Source organism: Mesocricetus auratus, unplaced genomic scaffold, assembly GCF_017639785.1.
Source record: "Mesocricetus auratus isolate SY011 unplaced genomic scaffold, BCM_Maur_2.0 Super-Scaffold_100011, whole genome shotgun sequence".
Taxonomy (NCBI): domain Eukaryota; kingdom Metazoa; phylum Chordata; class Mammalia; order Rodentia; family Cricetidae; genus Mesocricetus; species Mesocricetus auratus.
Window position 1 is genome coordinate 27,086,401 of NW_024429195.1, and position 25,003 is coordinate 27,111,403.

A 25,003-nucleotide genomic window follows, 5' to 3' on the forward strand; every position below is an offset into this window, starting at 1 on the left:
CAGACACTTCAGAATTGTCTATAATACCACAACAAGCTTCTAAAAGTTGTTCAGGTTCACATTGTAATGTCCTAAAACTAGTTCCAGAGGTTACAGGCAACATAATGAGGACAGGACAACCTGAAGGCAGCTTAGTGCCCTAAGTCTCTGAAAGAGCATTAAGTCAAGGGTGAAGATTCCCTTGGCATCTTCCCAGGAAACAAAGGTAGAATTCCAAAGGGCTAGACAGTGCCGGAATGGCCTACTAGGCGATGTGATGAGATTCTCTTTAAAAATGTTTCTTTCTTTGATGTTTCAATACAAACTTATGAATATATCATCTCAGCTTTGGTTGTCTTTGTACATTATTTGAATTGCTCTCATTTTTATTCTGGAGTCATATAGCACAGATGTCAATACTTAAAGGTTGAAACTGACATGGCTTCTCCTTTGGCATGTTTAATTGTGATGTTTAACAGACATCCTTGCAGTTTAAGGTGACACTTTTAAAATAAAATTCTCTCCTAACAGAAAAAAAAAAAAGGTTGAAATTGTTTTCCTCGGTCTAATATCATGCATTATTCCGCCAGATTCTTTTTTTTTTTCCTTTTTTCTGGTCAGGCAATCTCAAGAAAAGGGCATAATTTTTGAAACAGAACAAATAAAAATAAGATTTTTGCACATTCAAAATATGCACATATCTGAGTCCATATGATAATTTTTTTCTTTAAATTTTATTATGTATGCATATAGTGTTCTATGCTTGGACACCTGAAGAGGGCACCAGATCTCATTACAGATGGTTGTGAGCCACCATGTGGTTGCTGGGAATTGAACTCAGGTCCTCTGGAAGAGCAGGCAGTGCTCTTAACCTCTGAGCCATCTCTCTAGCCCCTGCATATGGTAATTTTTATAGTCAACGGTTTTTTGCTATGGGTAGCATTAACTCCTAAATTTACTCGTTTTGCATGTACCACAGAGTCAGTTCAGTGGTTCTCCATTTCTCAACACTGGATTAACAAAGGCAACACAAATTCAGACACCTCTGCAGGTCAAGTACATTGTAGGAAGTCATAAGTGTGTGTGTGTGTGTGTGCGCATTTATATGTATTATTTGTTAATGTATATATGGTTGTGTTTCATGAGTGTAGGTAATTTTATGTGGTTGTGCTGGGTGTCATGTGTTTCTGTTTATGAACTGTGTATTTGCAGGTTATGTGAGCACACATGTGCACACACATGTCCACGGGGAGAGAGGAGGGCTCTGACTAGTTTGATGGTATTTTCTCTAACTCCAAATGTCCTTCAGAAAGCATAAATATCATGCAGGCCAAACAGACACAGCTGGCTCACATGCTATGGTTCAGTGCGTGCAGGCTGGTCAGGTGATCTGGTCCGTGCCCTCAGCTAGTCAGATTGTTCTTTATTGCTAATGATAGGGAACTTAAAAGACCCCATAGAAAGTTCATTTGCTGTAAGATTTTTTTTTTTTTGGTTTTTCGAGATAGGGTTTCTCTGTGGCTTTGGAGGCTGTCCTGGAACTCGCTCTGTAGACCAGGCTGGCCTCGACTCACAGAGATCCGCCTGCCTCTGCCTCCCGAGTGCTGGGATTAAAGGCGTGCGCCACCAACGCCTGGCTGCTGTAAGATTTTGATGTCAGATTTGCACCAAGATTTTGTGAAAATATTTAGTCCATTGCTAAATATTGTTTTCAACACATCTGTGTTACTGTAAAAACAAAGTCACTATGAAAATATTCAGTAAATATTTGATAACAAACTCAATCTGGTGGTTGAAGGATGATTAAATATCAAATATTTACTCAATGTGATAACATGTAGTTAGTTACTTTAAGATGGAGCATAGCAGGCTGATGAGATCATTTAGCAGCTAAGAGCTCTGCCTGCTCTTCCAGAGGACCCATGATCAATCCACAGCACCCACACGGTGGTTCACAACCATCAGTAACTCCAGCAGCAGGGAATTTGATGCCCTCTGTTGGCCTCCTGGGGCACCAAACACACACAACATAGTGCACAGAAATACACACAAGCAAAACACCCATACACATAAATTAATTTTTTTAAAAAGAGGAAACCTCCAAAGTTATGAATTAAAAAATAATATGATAAACATAAAAATGGAATCCCAGCACTTGGGAGGCAGAGGCAGGCGGATCTCTGTGAGTTCGAGGCCAGCCTGGTCTACAGAGCGAGTTCCAGGACAGCCTCCAAAGCCACAGAGAAACCCTGTCTCAAAAAACCAAAAAAAAAAAAAAAATGGAAGATATGAAATCTGTGTATCAACAAAACATTGTTCTGATATATATTATGCTAAAAAGTCCTGCCATAAAATTTTGTGCCTACCATGGATATAATTATATATAACACATATGCAATTTGGTCATAAGCAAGTAAGAATAACCGTGGGGTACAGAATTCCTCAGTTATTTTTTTGGGGGTGTTCGAGGCAGGGTTTCTCTGTGGCTTTGAAGGCTGTCCTGAAACTAGCTATTGTAGATAAGGCTGGTTTTGAACTCACAGAGATCTGCCTACTTTTGCCTCCCAAGTGCTGGGAATAAAGGCATGTGCCACCACCGCCCAGCTCCTTGGTTATTTTTAAAGTTTTAAAAACGTCTTCCTGATCTTCTAATTGAAAAATGAATGCATTACAATTTAGGAAAAACACACTGTAGAACTGTATGTGTGCTTTTAGCCTAACCATTGACATGCTTTAGAGTGAGGCCTAGCCAGCCTGGCCTGACTTGAGTGCCCAGGGCATCACTTGTCTGACCCATTTACTTTGAATACCTGGGTACCCAGAACTCTTGAGGTACAGGGCTTTCTGCATGAGTTTTTACTCTTTTTGTTGAAAAGTATAAAGATATATATTTATATCTTTTTTCTGAATCTCAAACTCCATTAAAAACATTCCATTATTTTACACCCTTAGCCAGATTACTATATTTGCTCCATGCTGAGGTTCAAATAAACATGAGAAGTAGGAGGATCCAGAGAGATGGTTCAAAATAAAGTATTTGCCCTGTAAGCCTGAAGACCTAAGTTTGGGTCCCCAGTACCCATGGAAAAAGTTGGGTATGTGGTATTAATAGTAAAATACGGGGGATCTTCTGGCCTGGGTACCGTGGGCAGGTTGACTCACCCCTAGCGAACCAAGCAATCCAGAGTCTGCTGACATCTCTGTGCTAGTCCTGTCCCCACCTAAGGGAGAGGTGAGCATGGGCCTCTGTCTCAGGCCTGACTTCCACTTGCCCTCTTTGGGATCTCTGGGCATGGGGGCTGCGGGCAGGTCAACTCACCCCAGGTGGATCAAGCCATCCAGAGTCTGCTGTCATTGCAGTGCTAGTCCTACCTCCACCCACTAGGAGAGGGAATGTCTCAGACCCACCTGCACTCATCCTGAGACCCATCGGAGTATTGGACCTGCTTGCACCCACCGGAAGAGAACCTTGGATCTGTACCCACCAGGAGAAGAAGAGACCCCACCTGCACCCACTGGAAGAAGGGATGGGAAGACGATGACACTATAAGAATATATTCAGCAACAGAAAAAACAATATGATGTCACCAGAGTATAGGGACTCTACATCAACAAGACTGGAACATCCCAACGCAGATGAAACATAAGAGTATATGACCTTAAAAACAACTTCATGAAGATGATAGAGACCCTAAAGAGGAAATGAAAAAAAATCCTTTAAAGAAGTGGAAGAAAAAAAACAAAAAAAATCAAGAAATGGAGTAAAAGACAAACAAGAAATTGCAAGAAACAATTCAGACAATGCAAGGGTTTAAAGCTGAAATAGAGACATAAAAACAAAACAAAATACACAGTCTGAGGGAATGCTGGAATTAGAAAAGCTGGGTAAATGATCAGGAACTACAGATGCAAGCATAACCAACAGAATACAAGAGTTGGAAGAAAGAATCTCAGATGTTGATGATACACTAGAAGAAATAGATTCATTGACCAAAGAAAATATTAAGTCCAACAAATCCCTAACACAAAATATCCAGGAAATGTGGGACACTGTGAAAAGGTCAAACCTAAGAATAATAGGTATAGAAGGTGAAGAAATCCACCTCAAAGGGGGGCAGAAAACATATTCAACAAAATCATAGAAGAAAACTTTCCCAACCTAAAGAAAGACATGCCAATGAAACTACAAGAAGCCTACAGAACACCAAATAGAGTAGACCACAAAAAGTTCCCTCACCACATAATAATCAAAGCACCAAACATACAGAATAAAGAAAGAATATTAAGAGCAACAAAGGAAAAAGACCAAGTAACATATAAAGGTAAACCTATCAGAATCACACCTGACTTCTCCATGGAAACTCTGAAAGTCAGAGGTCCTGGATAGATATTCTACAAACACTAAGAGACCATGGATGCCAGCCCAGACTACTTTATCCAGCAAAGCTTTCAATCCCTATATATGGAGAAAACAAGATATTCCATGACAAAACCAGATTTAAACAATACATAACCACTAATCCAGCCCTACAGAAGGTACTAGAAGGAAAACTTCAACCTAAGGAAGTCAACTACAGTCAGAAAAACATAGGCAATAGATAATCCTACTATACCAAAAGCCAAAAGAAAAACTGGTAAATCCATACATATTACCACCACCAAAAACAAATCCAAAACAAAAAAGAATTAACATTCAATGGTTCCTAATTTCCCTCATTATTAATGGTCTTAATTTGCCTATAAAAGACACAGGCTAACAGAATGGATATGAAGACAGAATCTATCCTTCTGCTGCATACAATAAACACACCTCAACTACAAAGACAGACATTACCTCAGAGTAAAGGGTTGGGATAATATTTTCCAATCAAATGGAAACCCAAGACACAAGCTGGTGTAGCTATCCTAATATCTAACAAATTAGACTTTGAACCAAAATCAATCAAAAGAGATGAAGAAGGTCATTTCATATTCATCAGAGGAAAAATGCATCAGGATGAAGACTAAATTCTGAACATTTTGCCCCAAAATGTTTGTAAAAGAAACATTACTAAAATTCAAATCACACATAAAACCTCACATACTTACAGCGGGAGACTTCAACACCCTACTCTCACCAATAGACAGGACCACCAGACAGAAACTTAACAAAGAAACAAAGGAACTAAGAGAAGTTATGTCCCAATTGGGTTTAACAGATATCCATAGAACATTCCATCCAAACACAAAAGAATATACCTTCTTCTTAGTGTCACATGGAACATACTCAGCAAGATAGCAAACCTCAACAGATACAAAAAAATTGGAATAACCTCCTGTATCTTATCAGATCACCATGCTTTAAAGTTAGAATTCAACAACAACACAAATTGCAGAAAACCTACAAACTCGTGGAAATTGAACAATACACAATTGCACCATTCCTGGGTCAAGAAAGAAATAAAGAATGCAATTAAAAACTTCCTAAAATTCAATGAGAATGAAGACACAGCATACTCAAACTTATGGGACACTTTGAAAGCATTACTAAGAGGAAAGTTCATAGTACTAGAGAATAGTCGCACTAGAGAATTAATAGTACAACTGAAAACTCTAGAACAAAAAGGAGCAAACTCACCCTGGAGGAGTAGACGCCAGGAAATAATCAAATTGAGGGATGAAATCAATAATGTAGAAACTAGGAAAATAAGACAAACAATTATGTAACAAAGAGTTGGTTCTTTGAGAAAATCAACAAGATAGACAAACCTTTATCCAAACTAACCAAAAGGCAGAGATCATGCTAATTAACAAAATCAAAAATGAAAAGGGAGACATAATAATGGATACTGAGGAAATCCAGAGAATCATCAGGTCGTACTTGAAAACTTGTACTTAACAAAATTCAAAAATTAAAGGAAATGGACAATTTTCTGGATAGATATCACTTGCCAAAATTAAATCAAGAACAGATAAGCAATTTAAGTAGACCTAAAACCTCTAATGAAGTAAAAGCAGTCATCAAAAGACTCCCAGTCAAAAAAAGCCCAGGGCCAGATGGCTTCAGTGCAGAATTACACCAGAAATTCAAACAACAGATAATACCAATACTCCTCAAATTGTTCCACACAATAGAAGCAGAAGGGTCATTGCCAAACTCTTTTTATGGGGCTATAATTGCCTTGGTACCCAAGCCACACAAAGACACAGCTAAGAAAGAGAACTACAGACCAATATTCCTCATGAACATTGATGCAAAAGTACTCAACAAAATACTGGCAAATCGAATGCAAGAACACATCAAAGATATCATTCAACATGATCAAGTAGGCTTCATCCCATGGGTGCAGGGATGGTTCAACATGCAAAAATCTGTCAGTGTAATCCACCATATAAACAAACTGAAAAAGAAAAACCACATGATCCTCTTACTAGATGCTGAAAAAGCCTCTGACAATATCCAACACCCCTTCATGATAAAGGTCCTGGGGAGATCAGAGATAACAGAAACACACTAAACATAATAAAAGCAATATATAGTAAACCAACAAGCAACATCAAAGTAAATTGGGAGAAACTCAGCGTGCTTCCTCTAAAATCAGGAACAAGACAAGGCTGTCCACTGGATCCATATCTCTTCAATATTGTACTTGAAGTTCTAGCTAGAGCAATAAGACAACAAAAGGACATCAAGGGGATACAAATTGGAAAGGAAGAAGTCAAGCTTTCACTATTTGCAGATGATATGATAGTTTACGTAGTGACAAGAAAAACTTTACCAGGAAACTCCTACAGCTGATAAACACCTCAGCAAAGTGGCAGGATACAAGATTAGCAAAAAAAAAAAAAAAATCAGTAACCCTATGATAAACAGATGATAAATGTGCTGAGAAAGAAATCAGAGAAACATCACCCTTTGCAATAGCCACAAACAACATAAAATATCTTGGGGGTAACACTAACCAAACAAGTGAAAGACCTGCATAGCAAGAACTTTGAGTCTTTAAAGAAAGAAATTAAAGAAGACACCAGGAAATGGAAAGATCTCCCATGCTCTTGGATAGGTAGGATCAACATAGTAAAAATGGCAATCTTGCCAAGAGCAATCCAAAGATTAAATGCAATCCCCATCAAAATACTGGCACAATTCTTCACAAACCTTGAAAGAAAAATAATCAACTTTATATGGAAAAACAAAAGGTTAGCTAAAACAACCCTGTACAATAAAGGAACATCAGAGGCATCACCATCCTTGACTTCAAACTATATTATAGAGCCATAGTCCTGAAAACAGCTTGGTATTGGTACAAAAATAGACAGGTAGATCAATGGAACTGAATTGAAACCCTGATATTAACTCACATACCTACAAACACCTGATTTTTGACAAAGAAGCTAAAAATTATACAATGGAAAAAAGAAATAGTCTTTAACAAATGGTGCTGGCATAACTGGATGCTGGCATGTAGAAGACTGCTAATAGATCCATGTGTCGTCATGCACAGAACTTAAATCTAAATGTATCAAAGACCACAACATAAATCCAGCCACACTTAAACTCTGAGAAGAGAAAATGGGAGGTACCCTTGAATGAATTGGTACAGGAGACTGCTTTCTGAACATAACACACCAATAGCACAGACACTAAGATCTACAATTAATAAATGGGACCTCCTGAAACCTAGAAGCTTCTGCAAGGCAAAGGACACAGTCAGCAAGACAAAAAGGCAGCTACAGAATGGGAAAAGATCTTCACCAACCCCACATCTGACAGAGGGCTGATCTTCAAAATTTACAAAGAACTCAAGAAGCAAGTCTCCAAAACACCAAATGATTCAATTAAAAAGTGGGGTATAGAACTAGAGAATTCTCAATAAAGGAGTAAAAAAATGGCTGATAGACACTTAAGGAAGTGCTCAACATCCTTAACCATCAGGGAAATGCAAATCAAAACATCTCTGAGATACCGTCTTACTCCTGTCAGAATGACTAAAATCAAAAGCATCAAAGACAGTTTATGTTGGAGAGGATGTGGAAAAGGGGAACACTCCTCCACTGCTGGTTGGAGTGCCAACTCATACAGCCTGTTGGAAATCAGTATGGAGATTCCTCAGGAAAATGGGAATCAGTCTACCACAAGATCCATCAATTCCACTGTTAGGCATATACCCAGAAGATGTACATTCATGCAACAAGAACATCTGTTCCACTATGTTCATAGCAGCATTTTTTTGTAATAGCCAGAACTGGAAGCAACCTAGATGCCCCTCAACTGAAGAATGGATAAACAAAATGTGGCACATTTACACAATGGAGTGCTACTCGGCAGAAAAAATACAATGGAATCTTGAAATTTGCAGGCAATGGATGGAACTAGAAGAAACGATTCTGAGTGAGGTAACCCAGTCATAAAAAGACAAATATGGTATGTACTCACTCATATATGGATTTTAGACATAGAGCAAAGGATTACCAGCCTACAATCCACACCTCCAGAGAAGTTAGAAAACAAGGAGAGACATACATGGTCCTCTGGAGAAGGGGAAATGGACAGGATCTCCTGAGCAAATTGGGAGCACAGGAAGAGGGGAGAGGGAGTTAGGATAAAGAGAAGGGGAGAAGAGGAGAGGAGAGGAGGTCATGAGGGAGCAGGAAGATTGAGTCAGGGAAGAACAGAGGGGAACAAGAAAAGAGATACCATAATAGAGGGAGCCATCATAGGGTTAAAGAGAAATCTGGCACTAGGGAAATGTCCAGAGATCTACAAGGATGACCCCAACTAACAATCTAAGCAATAGTGGAGAGGCTACCTTAAATGCCCTTCTCTGATAATGAGATTGATGACTACCTTATATGCCATTCTAGAACATTTATCCAGTAGCTGATGGAAGCAGAAGCAGACACCCACAGCTAAAAACTGAGATGAACTCCCGGAAACCAGTTGCAGAGAGGGAGGAATGATGAGCAAAGGGGTCAAGACCAGGCTGGGGAAACCCACAGAAATAGCTGACCTGAACAAGGGGGAGCTCATGGACCCCAGACGGCCAGCTCGGAAACCCGAATAGGACAGAACCAGACCCCCCTGAACATAGGTGTCAGTTAGGAGACCTGGGCAGTCAATGGGGCCTCTGGTAACATTTATCCCTAGTGTACAAATGGACATCAGGAGCCCCTTCCCCATAGAGGGGTACTCTCTCAGCCTAGACACACAGGGGAGGGTCTAGACCCTGCTCCAAATGATATGAAAGACTTTGAAGATCCCCCATGGAAGACCCCACCCTCCCTGGGAAGTGGAAAGGGGATGGGATAGAGGTTTGGGGGGCAGAGGAAGAGGGGAGGGAGAGAGAACTGGAATTTTCATCTAAAGCAAACTTGTTTCTAATGTAAATTTTTAAAAAGGAAAAGATTATAAAAAAATAAAATATGAAACCAGGCCATTTATCTAGCCAATTAGTAGCTGGCTAATGGTCAGGTTTCTTAATTTATCCAGCAAATGCTCTGAGTACCTACATGGCTGTGGCTTGTGCAGTGAGTGCATGCATGAACAAAACAGTTGAGCATCTACACACCTCTGTGGGGGTTGGTTAGCTTAGAGCAGGAAGACAGAGAATCAACACTTGCTATAATCGGCAAGCTATTTCATACATTCAAAGGAGATGATGCTGCTGAGAGATAAACGTGACCAGTGTGGGAACTTTTGGCTACAGAAAGATAAAGAGTCTGGTGGTTGTCAAATAGGCAGACAGATGCGGCCCTGATGGGGTAGCTGGTGGGGAGGTCAGGGACACTGCTGCTGGCCGAAGGGACAGACATGCAGCCTCGCTGTCGCTGTTGTGGCTGGTGCCTTGTAGATCCCCACTGTCAACACATCTGGCTTCCTGGGGTGTCAGGGTACTCACCATCCCAGTGGGCACAGCATGGTGTAGCTAGGAAAGGCTGCAGTTGAAGGGGCTCCACAGGTTTCCACCTGGACTGTCAGCCACTTCTCCCCCAACAAAGCGTATCTGCCTCAGTGGTTTTCGTCCAGGTTCATGTGCATCTGCCCACAGCTAATCCCATTGGGCTGAGACTCAGCTCACCTCATCCATTCCTAATAGCCAGACTCCTTCACTTCTGATTGCCCTGCCTGATGTTTGAAAGTAAGGCCCTTTGCCTTCCCTGCGTGTGTGGTTCCCATGTCCTTCTGCAGGGTTCCTCTGTATCCTTGAGCTATGAGGTGAAGCGAGAGGCTGCCACGCCCAACCTCTGGTTCTTCAACACAGACAGGACATTGGATAGCAGCTTTCCCAACAGCTATCCTCAGTAGTCATGGCAACATTGTCTCTGTGTCAGCTGGCCGTATGAGTTAGACTGTGCCATTATGTCTGAAGTCTGGCCAGGGTGCCAATTTCATAAGAATTTCAATTTTCTCCCTCATTTTTTCCCAACAGAAGTGATCTCACCATGACTCAGATATAGTTCATGAATTTCCTTTACCTACTGCTGTCTGCTCCTCCCCAGGGAGAGAGGCAGTGCTTAAAACCAATGCAGCTTAGCACTGACATCGTGACTCCTCTCTCACCCTTATATGAAAGATGAAGATGAAAGAAGCATTTCTGTGGCGTTGGACCTCTGTGAGACACATCTGTGAGGGCATGTAATCCCTGAACTATATCTCAAGCCCTTTTTGAGAGAGGGCTTTATGTAACTCTGGCTGGCCTTGACTTTCTATGTAGCTCAGGATGAGCTTGAACTGTCATTCCTCCCCATGGAAATGCTGAAATTACAGTCATACCCAGTTTATGTGGTGCTGGGAATTGAATCCAGGGCTTCAGGCATCCAGGTGAGCACTCTACCCGTGGAGCTACAAACCCAGTCCCAACATCTGTGGTGACAGCAAGTTGAGTACTAGGAGGATCGGGCAACAAAGGGGCAGAGGCACCAGCTTCTAGAACATTTTACAACACAGCTCAAGGTGACAGTACTAAACCGAGGTGTGATGGTCTATGTCTGTAATCCCAGCAGTTGGGAAGTAGAGGCAGGAGGGGCAGGGGTTCAAGATCACTCTTGGCTTCGCCAGAATCCGACGCCAGCCTGGGACACCCAAGACCCTGTCTCAGAAAATAGAAACAAACAATTTAATTTAAAAGATGGAGATAGCAAATTAAGACCAGTGACAATGATGAGCAGACTTGGAGCTTCCAGAGGTACCATCCCCAATATGCCCCACGTCAAAACAGCCTCTTAGAATTGTTTCATGTGGCAGATTCAGCAGGAGTCTAATTCTACAGCGTACATTTTGATCTGCCGATGCGGGATATGAGGGAGACAGTTGTCAAGGACAGCTCTATATCATGGCCTGAGCATCTGGGAAGCTTCGGTTGGCACTCAGTAAGAGGGAGAATATTGAGGAGGTTTGTGGGTAACAGCAGGAGGGCAGGTGTCAACACAACGGGTTTAGATTAATGTAGTTCTGTTTATCTATACAGTTTTCATCCCTTTAAGGAAGTTCTTTTTTTTTCTCTCTCTCTCGTTTTTCGAGACAGGGTTTCTCTGTATTGTTTTGGACCGTGTCCTGGAACTCACTCGGTAGACCAGGCTGGTCTCGAACTCACAGAGATCCACCTGCCTCTGCCTCCCGAGTGCTGGAATTAAAGGTGTGCACCACCAACGCCTGCACAACGGGTTTAGAATTCTGTATTCAGCAGTTACGAATATGTAGATACCATTCAAAGCGTGGGTGTGAGCTCACAAGTGAGCATGGGGAAGTGGAGACCACCAGACATTAAGGAGATCAACCAACCTGCATGAATCCTAGCACATGATGCTCAGAATTCGGGCATGAGGAAAAGATCCAGGAATGCAGCAGTCTGAGTGTGGGAGAAATTCAGCCACAGAGCTACCCTGAAGTCACCCAAAGCCATGCAGAGAGGGCATTTAAGGACAGACACAGGGGTGGTAGAACCCTTGCATTGCTCCCTGGCCTTGATCTTCAGCAACATAAGGACACCAAAACTTTGCAGAAGACGTGAAATGGCAAATATGAGGTCCTTAGTGTTGCCAGCAGGGGTGGCTGTCTGGCTGCTTGAGCCCTTATGCAGATGGCAGCGGAGCATTTGAGAGCATTGTTGTCCACACCAATCCAGGGGCATTGGCAACAAGGACCCAGGTCGTCACCTCTATGGTGCATCTGGTGTCTGGAAGGGCCCTGAGAGAGAAGGCGTGGCAAGCCATCCTATTGGGACTATAATTCTTTCCTTCTCTCTCTTTAAAGAAAGCCAGAAGCTTTGGGCCCACAGCCTGCACAGCAGCCGAGGAGTGAATGTGTGAACACAGCACTGCTGACTCAGCGCCTGGAACCCCTTGGGCTGCCCAAGCACAGCCGGTAAAAATAGGCTAGGTGAGTTCTTGGCTTGTGTGTCTGTTTTAGGCCGGGTCTCATGTAGCCCAGGCTGCTTTAGACGCTATGTAGTAAAAAACGACCCTGTGCTTCTGATGCTCCTGCCTCCAGCGTTGGGATTGCAGGCACATGGTGCTATGCCCCATGGGATATACTTGCTTCTTTTCCTAAAAAAAGAAAAGACGTAAAAAGAGGGAAGTGACTGTAAGAATTCTAAAACATAAATATTTTCAGAAGACAAAAAGGTTAAAATATTTTGCTACTAGTCATTTCAAGCAGAAGTGTGAAAATCACTTTATAAAAATGCAGTGAAAACAGGTGGTGGGTTTCGGCTGGGTTTCTCTCAAATGGGCCTTCCTAAGTTGGAGCATCTGTAACAAAAATATATGTGATTTCATTTATTTTAAATACAGTTTAAGGCAGGAGCAAAACAAAGTAAAATTTACACAAAGGAATAACCAAAGATGGTTAAAGTAATTAACAATTCCTTTACTATACAAAGGAATGTTTAAGTGTTTCATTTTGTTTCTGTTAATACTCAGGCATCTGTACTGGCCTGTCCTCGGGGTCCTGACCCGATTGTCCTCCGTTGCAGCCACTAAGATCACCTCTTGTGCACATTCACTAAAGGGCCATGCCTTCTCCTTCTTTGTCTTTCTGCTTCTCTGCCTGTCTCTGATCTCCCTCCTTCCTTCCCTCCCTCCCTCCCTCCCTCCCTCCCTCCTTCCTTCTCTCTCTCTCTCCTCCCCCCTTCTCTTCTGTTCCCAGAGGCCCATCTCCCTTCTCCCCTCCCCCTTTCCCGTTCACTTCCCCCATTAGAAAACCCCTCCACCCAATCTCTGTCGCATGGCATCTTTCTGTCAAGTGCTGCTTTTAAAAATTACAAGTTTCCCCCGGGAGCACCACTCCCAGACACCCCCCTGTCATTTCCTAGAGTGTTCACTAACCCTCCAGACATTAGTTAATGCCAGTTCCAGCTACAGTGGGAACTCTGCCTTGGTGTGAGTGACAACACCTGAGATCTATTCCTGGGCTGTCTCAGCCAGAATTATTTGAGTGTTAATTATCTAAAATCTCTCATGGGGGGGGGCAGGAATTGCACCAGGGTCCTCTCCCACTGGATTTCCTCACTAGCCAATAGGGTTAACTTTTAATTCTGAATGTTTATAAAGTCATTTCTTTATCCTAATATTCAGCTGGCAGTTTGGTTTTGCGCATTGAACGTCAATAAAGTCTTGTTCTCTTGGCAAAAAAAAAAAAAAATTACAAGTTTCAACCCAAGCATTCCTCACGTGGAGGCTGCTGAGAATCCTGTACTCCTGAACACACACGTATTTTATCCTCTTTGTATGTGTGAATGAGGTGTGTATAGGCATTAGTATGTGTGTGGGTGCAGATGTGTGTGTATGTGCAGATCGCACTGCCCATGTGCACGTGAGGTCAGAGAGTGACGTCAGTGTCTGCCTCGTCCCTTTCCAGCTTACATTGCGAGGCAGTGTCTCCTCCTTGAGCTAGACAGGGATCTCCTCTCTGCCGTCTCGGCTCTGGGGCTACAGGTGGAGGATCTGAACTCTAGTCCTCACGCTTGCACGACAAGGGTCTCGCCCACTTACCTCCCCAGACCCTATGCCACGCCCCACTTCCAGACACTTTCATTTGTCTCCTAAGTGGCCTGGAACTTGCTATGTAGATCTAGCTAGCCTTAAACTAAGAAATCCTCCTGCCTCTGCCTCCCACATGCTGAGATCCACACTACATGTATTTTTAAAGTTAAAAAAAACATTTTTTCCTATGAATACACAACTTTTATCTCTAGAATATTTTGGTTAGACGTTATAAAAGTCAATTATTAGTAATTTCTTCGCTCGGGGTTTAAAAAACAGTCATAAACTACTCGATGTTGCTAGATTCCTGCTGTAACCTACACACTGGGGTTCTGTAGGGGATGTGGTAGCTTAGAAAGGGAACCTGAGTCATGACTCTAGGAAGCCGCTAGGGGGCGACATCTCACCGGGGTCTCTTGCGGGCCAGGGCAAAGGGTTCGGCTCCAACACTGACCACACTCTGCCTGGGCCTCTTGCCTCCCAGCGAAAGCTGTACATCCTGAATCTTGGGTCTGAAACGCCTGTCTCCTCAGCAGGGTGTCTCCAGAACGCGGGGAGCCACGGATGCTCGCCCAGGACACAGGGGTCATCAGACAAACGAGGTGGCCAAAGTCAAGCAGAGGCCCAGTGGGCCGCATCCGAGAGTCTTGGGAACCGTTTACAGAGGACACATAGTGCGGTTCCTTCTGGCTTCCGGGGCTCAGCTGAAAGCTTGTCTCTTGGCAGGGCCCGAGGAAGTCACCGAACTTGTCTCAGCGGCTCTTCTTGGCTCAAAGCTGCCAAACAAGGCAGGAATCCCTTTTCTCAGATCTTGATTCCCTGGGAAAAATGGAGCACCTGATTTTACCCGAGCATTTGTGAAAATGTGAGCATTTGTGAAAAAATAGCAATATAATTTATTTTTCTTTGCACACTCCTTGGGGGCAGTGAGTGAACGTGAGGACATGGCGGCTTCCGGTTGAGAAGATGTTTATTGCAGATGTGAGGGAGAGAACAGCCAGAGGCGTCAGGAAGAGTCCACACCGAACATGGCCAGCAGAAGAAGCCAGGGTCACGTGAGGAGAGGGTGGGGGTTATGAAGAGCAAGAGTGGAAGAGAAGAGAGAGGGGACCAGGAGAGGTTAAAACAAAAACAAACGCAAACAAACAAACCAAGAGGACACACAGAGGAGCCAGGAGAAAGCGTGGCCCAAATGGCTGGGTTATACAGGAAGCAGAAGCTGGGCAAGGGAAGCGCGCAGAGAGAGGCTGGAGCGGTTTAGGGTGGGCACGGGAGGTCAGGGTGGAGGGGAGGCGATGGGGTGCTGAGAAGAGCCTGGGCTCTGCTTGTGTCCCGCACTTGCGGTGCTGAGAGAGCCTGGCGGCCGGTGCCTGCTTTTGTGAGCTAAGCAGGCACCACAGTTCGCCGCTGTCCTGAGCTCCCTTGGACCTAAGCGGCAGGAGCAGCACAGGACCACAGACCGCCTCCAGTCTGCACACACTGCACGTTCTGTAAACCGACCCTCCTACCCGCCTACTCCGCCAGGTGGCGCTGCTTCCCGCTTCCTAGCTTAATAGAGATGCGTCCCCAGCAAGAGAGGACACAGCCCCCTTGGGAAGCGGGGGAGAGGAGAGGGCACAGGATTAACAGTGCGTTGCCGAGGTGACTCACGTCAGGCAGTTAGCAAATGCTCAGTCGTGACCGCGGCTGTTACCACTACTAAGTAAACATGGCTAATGAACGCATTAGCGGTTGGCTCTGTGCACCTATGGGAAGGAGGGGCAGACCTTACAAACAGCCCGACTGCTCTGGTTATTAAATTATCCATTAACGCAGGCTTATTTTTAAAGTGATACCATTACTTCTCTGACCCTGACCCTGCCTACTTTTCCTCCAGCCCGACAGTACCTCCTTAACAGCATGTTATGAAGCAAGATGGAGGTCACCGACACGGGGCTCAGGCTTCTGACGTGGAAATGTCTGTCACCTTGGTTGGGGTCTAGGTTGAGCAGAGAGAACTTCTTAGGACTTTGCTTGCTGTCTAGTGGGAAATGCAGCGTCCCAGCTACTCGGCGTGGGCGCCACTGGCGCTGGGGCTGGGTAATTCCTTGTTGCCAGGGGCTATCCTTCACGCTTTGGGCTGCTGTCGCCTTCCTCCGCCCTCCCTCGGCCGGAAGCAACTTTCCCCTACCTCACTCTGATGAAATTTAAAAACACTTGGCTATTTTCATGTCTGTTTGATAAGTGATTCGTGACTAATGGTGGTCTCTAAATATACGGAGACCCCTCATTTACGTTTAGTGGCTCAATGCAGTATGATTTTTACAGAGACTGCCAGGGGAAGTTTTATGCATTATTATTTTGTTATGACTGGATAATATCGAATAATGGCTTGGCTTATAGTCTTTTAAGAAGGAATTATATTCTGTACCTTCAGAAGTGATTCCAGCAGATTTGCTGATGATTTGAGGGAACCCCAGCAATCACATTGTTTGGGGAGCACTGCTCCTGGTCCTTCAGGAACAACACCAGCCAAGGAGGCCTGGAGATACTGGTGACTCGGGAGGATGAATTGGACACAACCCCAGGAAACATTTAATGCCCATCCTGTGCTTCGTTTGTTGTCTGTTACAGCTTGAAGAAAAATCATGGGATCTGTGGCCAGTGACTCACGTCCTAGGGTGTGATTCTCAGCAGTTTAACCTCTGTCTCATTTTCCTCATCTTCAAGAATTAGAATAGTAAGAATGACTTCCCACATATGAAGATGAAATAAAGTCAGATCTTAAGGCACAGAAACATACGCAGTGCAAGCTCCATTCCTGGACAACAGAGCACCTGACGTAGAATTGTCTTGTCTGTACGTCATGCGGCATAGGTCTAGCTCACACCCCTGTCCCCAGAGCCCGAGGCTCTGTTTACAGAGAACCATGAGCTCAGGGGGCAGTTCTTCCAGCATTATGAGTGGTGTTTCAGTGCTGCCTAGAAATAATGGTCGTATCGGCAGGAACAGCCAGGGTGAACACACACTGCATCATAGCATATTCAACAAGCTTGTGAAGGAGGCTCTCTCATTAACTTCATGGGCTGAGGTGAAAGCAAAATGAATTATTTGTAAAGGGACATAGTTGGAAGAAGGGTATCTTAACCAATACAGCCCCACTGTCAACAAACACATGCTGAACTGGCTAAGAATGACGAGTATGACACAGTCCAAATCCTCGAAAGGCTTGTGACCTGGCAGGCGACGCACACATACCTAAAAGAATGTTCCCGAGTCATTGTGAGAACAAGAGGCCAGTGTCTGGTACCGTGGACAGACTAATAAAGCAATGATGGCTTTTTCTGGGATCTTTTTCCCTTAGGGAGATAAAGGGGTCCTTGAATGAGTGAAAAGGTCCAAGGCTGCTCCAGACTATAGACCATGGATTGAATGAGGTCTCCACTGCTAAGGTGACAGTGATATCTTCTGAGATACGATTTATGCTGTCATTAGTCACTCAGCCCATTATTTTATTACCAGGATTATCTTTGGAAAAGAAAGATAATAAAATACTGTTAGATTTGAGATAAAGTGGTGGCTTGTATTTGTCCTTATCAGTAAAACCAAAAGCAACCAGCCCCTGGCAGACTCTGCCCTGCTGTAAAGACCGTGTGCTGGTCTGGCATTTCTGTGATGAGACTCCGCTTTCAGCGTGAGGCTTTAAGATGGCTGTCTTGAGTTCTGCTCTGAGCTGGAAGTAATTAGAGAGTTCGGCACCATGCCCTTCCTCCGAGGATCCCCTTTCTGTGTTGAATACTTGCTTTCTGCGTTGTTAGGGAAAATGTGAGGTCGTGGGGCTCCTCCTTGGGCAGACTGCCCACCAGGCGTATGCCTGTGCTCTTCTTGTCTCCACTGATGGTCTTGGAGAAATGCCTTGGGTCTGAAAACGCCCCTCTGCAATGCTCTGTGGTTTTCAGTCAGGGAATTACTTAAGGGATGGGAAATCAGAGTTTCCATTCAGCACCTTTGATGGCCCAGCAGAGTGAAGCTAACATTTCACCATTGCGCCGTGTGCTCCCCCACTCAAAGCTATGGACTCAACGGAGGCTTCATGCAAGGATCTCCTTGGGACCATTGGTGGATGTATAGGCAGTTAGCAGCATCACTAAAAGCTGTTACAGAAGCCCGTGATAGCGAACTCCAAGCCTGGCTTCTTCATGGAGGAGAGAGTATGTAGAGATGCGATACTACGTTGGAGAAAGGATGAGGGATGAGTTTCGGGGACTTGAGGACTACAAGGGGAGGAAAAGCTCAGAGGGGACACTTCCCAGAGGTCTGCTGTGCAGACAGGTTCTTAGCATTACATCAGCTGCTGCCTACAGATCAGGATGAAAGCTCCTGCTCCAGTACCATCTGCTTCTCAAAATAATGGCCACGGACCAACCCTCTTGTACTTCCTTGTTCGTAAAGAGGGGACAGTAATAGTATTTCACAGGAGAGTTGTAAGAAATTAGATGCACTTAGGACAATGCCTGATAGACAATGGACATTCAGAATGTGATAAGCTGTTACACCCTCTTGGTATATATTGTACTCCAAATATATATTTGCTTTTAAGCAATGACATACCTTGTATTTTTTACACCGACACACACACACACACACACACACACACACACACGTCATAGTTGCTGTTTGTACTAGTCAGGGTTCTCCAGAGGAGCAGAACCATCAGAATAGACATGTTAAAGGTGATTTGTTAGATTAATTGGTTTACATGATGCAGTCTGGATAGTCCATGGATATCTGTCTTAGTCCCACAAACCTAGATGACTCGGAAGTCCTATTGTGGTGTTTAAGGCCTAGGGTGTTCCTGGAGGCAACTCGTCTTCACTTCATGTTGAAAGGCAGAGAGCTGGGCTGTGATGTCAGTGAAGGATGGTGGCGGCTGTGGTGGTGGCTGTGGTGGTGGTGGTGGTGATGGTGGCGGTGTTGGTGAAAGTGGCAGCAGCAGCAGCAGCAGCGCTCGTAGGTGAACTCAGAAGGGAGATGTAAGGTAGGAACGAATTTAGGATGGGGCTTCCCTTTTCAAATGACTTAATTAAGACAGAGTCTCATGGGTGTGCCCTGAGGCTCCTCATGGGTGATTCTAGGTCTTGTCAAAGTGCTTGTGGTAGCTAAAGTCTCTGGGTTACATGTCTATTCTGTTTTTTTTCCTCCCTCTGGATCTTTTCTCTATTAGTGATTTAGGACAGCTAGAGAGAGACGGACTCAGCCCCAGGGTGCAATGAAGGTTGGCCTGCCTACTGCCTGACTGCCTTCCTTCCTTCCTTCCTTCCTCCCTCCCTCCCTCCCTCCCTCCCTCCCTCCCTCCCTCCCTCCCTCCCTCCCTCCCTCCCTTCCTTCCTTCCTTCCTTCCTTCCTCCTTTCTCTCATTTCTTTTACTTTCTCTTTCTTTTTCTTTCTATAGTTTTACCTTCAAAGCATAGTCTTAGACTTAGCAAAATTGAGAAGATTTGTAGCGATTCTTCCACACACAGCCATCCCCAGCTATCAACATTGCCCACCAGAGTAGAACTTTTGACAACTAGTGAGCATGCCTCTGCATCACTATCATCAGAGGTCCAAAGCTCACCACCCTGGCCTCCCTCTGGCTGGTGTGTGTACTGTGTGTTCTGTCAAATGACACACATCACGTAAAGCACAGAGCAGAGAAGAGCAGAGCAGAGCAGAGCAGCTTCCCTCCCTAACACTATGCTCGCCCACCTAGACCCCCCTGTCACCAAGCCTTGGAACCTTCCACTGTTTTCAGTGTCTATAGCTTTACCTTTGCCAGAACATCCTGGAGAGGACACTGCTCTGTAAGCCCTGGAAGGCTCTTTTCTGTCTCTGACTCAGCCTGTTTCTGGAGACGAGTTCTACCTGAGGTCTTCCAAGGCTCAGTGCTCACTGTGGGTCTTTTTTCTGCTCTGTCTTTTGAGGCAAAACAAAAACAACAGTGAAATAAAAAGGCCCTCAGTCATTTTCAGAGGCTCTCTGCTTGATTTTTAATGGGCGTCAGAATTTGGTCAGACCGAGCTGTACAGCTTGTTAGAACCTTTGCCCGGAAGGCTTCTCTGGCCCCAGAAGCCACAGTTCTGCCATCTCCTCAACCTTAGTGTCTCCTCATGCCATTGTCTGGCTTTCTGTCCTCTCATGCACTGCTCAGAGTGCACAGTCGTCCAAAGGAAAAGCCAGTTTCAAAACATAACTTTCCTCTCCAAGTTGTCTCTTTTTCCAGGATCATCCCGTCCAACTCCAGATGTCTCAGCAATCCTTCCAGACTTCCAGACCCACCCCGATCTGGGGCCTTCAGCCAGCCTTCCCAGAAGCCTCAGCAAGTCTCTAACCCTAGCTTCATCTCAGCCGAAGGAATTTCTGACATACATTCGTGGCAGATGATTTCTTATTTAGTTTATTTTTTCTACTGATTAATAAAATGGGCATGGTGATAATGGCTGTAACCCTAACATTTCGGAGGTGATGGAAGAAATATCAGGGGTTCAAGGGCAGCCTGAGATATATGAGACCTTGTCTCAAGAAACATCAAGCCCCACCAACCAAAGAGATTCATAATAATCTATTATAAACTTTAGGTGAGAACTCTACATGTCACAATGACCGTGTTGAATGTTACAGATGACTTGTCCTGAATTAGTATGTTGGTATGTATGTTAATATACTTGTCACTAATTATTCTATGACTTTATGAAATAATTTTTTATCATATTCATTTATTTTTATTTGTGTGTGTATATGTGTGTGTGTATTTGTGCCTGTGAGTGCGTGTGTGCACATGTGTCATGTGTGTACTTATTGTTGTTTGTCTAGTGTGCTAGGGCTTACACTAGACAGGGGACCAAACTGTTAGACCCCTCACCTCACCTATCCCAGATTCAACAAGAAACACAGATGGTAAGTTCAAGATTAAAAACTGAAGTGTGGCCGGGCGTGGTAGCGCACGCCTTCAATAGCAGCACTCAGGAGGCAGCTAGTTCCAGGACAACCTCCACAGAGAAATCCTGTCTTAAAAAACCAAAACCAACCAAACAAACAAACAAACAAAAACCCAAAGTGTGAATACATGTTCATTACCATTCCTTCCAAGATGATAAAAAGTGATAGTAAAGATGTTTTACATAATTAACAAGGCACAGTCATCAGGATAGGTATGAAACATGTGGAATTCTGGAAACGAAGAGGTGGATTAGGATTAGTTGTAGAACCAATGTTAGGAGGCAGACAAAGTTGAAACCACAGTTGGAAGCAGGAAGGCTGATGGTCTGAGACGAGGAGCTCAGAAATAGTTTAGAGATGTGAGTAGGGATTTATTGCATGTCTGTAAAAGAAGCGAATTAGCAGCTGAGCTTTTACATTCCAGGGGGGAGGACGGCAGAGCCCCCCAGGGAAAGCTGCCTGGAAGCAATCAGAAGAATCTAACACAGCAAAACTACTCAGCTCACTCTCAGGGGTGGGTCCCAGCCTCTTTATCTGTTGCCTGTCTGTTTCTTTTGAGACAGGGTCTTGTCTTGCTGACCCTGAACTTCACCTGTCTTGTGAGAGCAGATGTGACAGGCAGCTACTGCCTCACATGGCTTTTACTGTAAGTGTGAGCAGACAGGTATGAGTCATTAGACATGCTGAATGGATAGCTTGATGGACGCAAACAAAAAAAATAAATAAATACAGAAAAGCAGCAGCTGGGCTTGGAGCAGAAAAACATCTTACGAACACACGAACACCTATAGTTAAATAAACAGAATGTTTCAGAAGGGCTTAGAGGATAAAATTAAGCAAATCATCTAGGAAGTCAATTTAAAAATTAAGAAATAGAAAAAGGAAAATATTAGGATTCAAGAAGCCCAAAACTGACTGACACGAGTTCCAGAAAAAGAGCATAAAAAGGTAAGATGTTTTCAGAGAAATATTCAAAAGTTGTTCCTGGATGCTGTATGAAACTTTTGAATCGTGTAGCTAAGGAAAAGACTCTGAAGTCTCAGAGACTAAGGAGATCAAGAACTGAGGCAGTCTAGACTTCTTACCACCTCCCCTTACCACCCAGAGGGAAAATGACTTCAAGCTTAGTGTTCTAGTAAGCAAGAAGATTTCAAAGACGCAAGTTCAAAACATTGACCATCCTGGCTGGAGAGATGGCTCAGAGGTTTAGAGCATTGGCTGCTCTTCCAGAGGTCCTGAGTTCAATTCCCAGCACCGACATATTGGCTCACAACCTTCTATAATAAGATCTGGTGCCCTCTTCTGGCCTGCAGCCATAATACTACACATCATAAATAAATCTTAAACTCAAACAAACAAAAAATCATGTATCATCTTTGAATCTCTTTCAGGAAAATGCTGGAAAATGGACTCCACCAAGTCAGCAAATGCACCATGGAAAAAAACAAAATAGGTTCCAAGATCTGGGGACCTTCTGACTAGGCAAGCACTTGTCCAGGCTGAGTGAGCCAAGGGGCTGCTGGATGTGGTCTCGGCTACGGAAATCTCAGCTGGGAGGAGGTGGCAGGCAGAGAGCCACTCAGCTGGACGGTGTAAGATGTCCCCAGGGAAAGGTACCCGCACAGATGTCCCGGAGAGTTTGAAGGCTTGAAAGGGATTCTTTGAAGGGAGAGTTCAGAGATAAGGAAGCTGCAGACACCAATGAAAGCTGTGAGAAGGTTGGAAAAACAGTGCGCAAGTAGACGGAGCTTACTCTCTAGACCCCTTTCGAGTTACGTTTGCGTAATTTAGCCAGCGGTAAGACTCCATGGAGGGTGGTTCTCAGACCTAGGGGGCCACAGAAAGGTCTTTAGCTTGGTTAGGAGTGCTGCAAGGCTGGTGCGTGACCTGTGGGCCAGTGGGCTTGCCTTTTCTGTCCTCAGAGCAGTCGTCCTAGGACACCCCATTGGCCTTCACGCTCTCCCCCAGCCTCCTCCCTGCTAACACCGAGCTCCCTCTGTTACAGCTGTGGCACACGCGTCCCTTGAGACACCTCAGACTAAAACTGGGAGGGCTTTGTTAGCATGCTTTTCCTCTTGAGTTTCCCTCTGCTGCCAAAGTCCTCCTCCGGTGGCCTCCGGGATTCCTGGACCATGAGTCACTCTGGAACAGTCTGCTGCAGGCCGCTGTGGTTACTGTCCTCTGCTGTGCCCTGCTGGGCCTTTTCTAACCTCCAGGGCCCGTCTCGTGCAGCCTGAGTTTGCTTGGCCAGGACAAGAGTGAGTCGAGAAGAATGCGCGCCAGCTCCGGTGCCAGTGGCTTGCCCTTCTCAAGGGCAGTTGCTGAAAGTACTTGGAAATACTTTACTCGTGCGAATTGGAAATTGCTTTACTCGTGTGTTCTGAAGGCTCCATTTTAAAAACGTGTTTTGCTTTTGGAATTGTACACTGTTTTACATTGCCTATTTATACACAACTATTGAAATGGACATGAGTTTATTGACTAGTAAATTCTGAAGACATATTCTCTTGTGTGACTGCATTAAGATCCCTAAACCTTCCATCACCTCATCTCCTGCTTTTAGAAAACTGAAAAGTCCTCTCCTAAAATAAGCTAGAAGCCTCTGACTTAGCACCAGAACGTAGGTTTCCTGTTGCTAAACGTCATCTAGATGGAAAGAGAACAGATTGTTTCTTCCCATGTCTCATTCCTTTGGCGCAATTGTTTTTTGAGATTATTTCATGTTGTTGCTATTATTATTTTCTCTTTTTTAGTTACTGAATAAGAATCAACTATTATTCACCCACTCACCCTGCCTTGCAGTGCGGAAGATCAAAACCAGGGCCTGGAAGATTATAAAAACCAGACTTTACATGTCTTGATTTGTTTCCCAGAGGCTCTGACAGGATGCACATGAATGGAGTCTTGAAAGGTAAGAGCTTGAGTGAAGACGCTGTCTCAGTTTCCATGCCAGAGTCCTTAGAGCCATCTAAGTGGTGACAGAAATTTGGAACTGTTCTTTGCATTTCACTCTAAGAACAGCCCACTCAAGCTGTCCCCAGATAACCCGCTCAAACTGTTCTTCAGAACAATTTTTTAAACCTTCTTTCAAAGTGAAGTGGGAGAAATCAAAGACTGGTCGTGGATATCATTCAAAATCCATGAAGAGTGAGTCCCATGACCTTGGATACTGGCCCTGGAATTTCTGTCATGTTGACCTCTGACATGGACTGTTTGAATGTTAGTTATGGCTTTGTCACAGGTTACCCTCAAGGCTAGAGGATCTCACCAAATCCAGAGCAGGCTTCCTGGGTTGTGTGACTTGGGGTTTTCCAGGACCTGTAGTCAAAGCACTGAGCTGGGATTGCCTAGCAGGCTGGCTCTTTAGGGGGAGTAGCACTGTCTACCAGGTGTCATGCCTGAGGTACCTGAACAGCAGCTGCAGGGCCCATCCAAAACGCTGGCCCTGAAGCATCCTCTCTCAGGGGATGGCCTAACACACAACATCTAAATGTTCGGTGTGCTTTTAGAGAGGAAACCATCAGAATGATTACTCCTGTAGTCTCCCTCCTTAGCAAGCTGCCAGCACACAGCAGGGTGGGGCCGAGGTCTGTTAGCTCTGTGCCTGTTCCACGTCCCTCTTCATCTGAATCTCTTGTAACAGTTTTTATAATGAATTGATAAGCATATGTAAATGCCTTACTGAATCTTGTGAGCCATCATGGTCTATTATGTATGAGGCCTGAGGGAAACCTGATCTACAGCCATTGTTCAGAAATGCAGATGGGGATTTGGCTCAGCAGTTAAAAGACTTGCTGCTTTTGTAGAGATCTGGTTCAGTTCCCAGTACCCATAGTGTAACTGGAGACCATCTGTAACACCAGCTTTAGTCCCAGGGAATATGACACCCTATTCTGACCTACGTGGGCACAAGGCATGCACACAGTACACATGCATACGCACAAGCAACACACTCATACCCATAAAGTAAACTTAATTACTTTTAAACATGCAGACAACCCAGGACTCACAATGGGTGTCTGAAGTGGGGATGGTCTTGTGAGATTAAGTCCATAGTCTATCAGATAGACCTTTACCCCAGGTAGAGTCGAAACTAAATTGAATC

The 25,003-nt window shown here is 44.4% G+C and overlaps 1 protein-coding gene and 1 long non-coding RNA gene across 3 annotated transcripts in view; one reads left to right on the plus strand and one right to left on the minus strand.

Moving 5' to 3' along the window:
• Smim43 (small integral membrane protein 43) overlaps nt 1-22,164 on the plus strand; it is a 37,493-nt gene extending 15,329 nt beyond the window's left edge. Inside the window, exons 3-4 of the mRNA XM_040754495.1 lie at nt 12,212-12,337; nt 20,183-22,164. The gene's annotated coding sequence lies outside the window, so the exon portion shown is untranslated. The remainder of the gene's footprint in view (nt 1-12,211; nt 12,338-20,182) is intronic.
• On the minus strand, nt 11,062-16,080 carry LOC121143209. Of its 2 annotated transcripts, none has more exons than XR_005880394.1 (3): nt 15,829-16,080; nt 14,349-14,760; nt 11,062-12,504 (listed from the first exon to the last, which is right to left on the minus strand). It is a non-coding gene; the product is annotated as an uncharacterized LOC121143209 (long non-coding RNA). The 2 variants fall into 2 exon arrangements; XR_005880393.1 differs by lacking the exon at nt 11,062-12,504 and adding an exon at nt 12,532-12,708.
• Nucleotides 22,165-25,003: the final 2,839 nt, after the last annotated feature.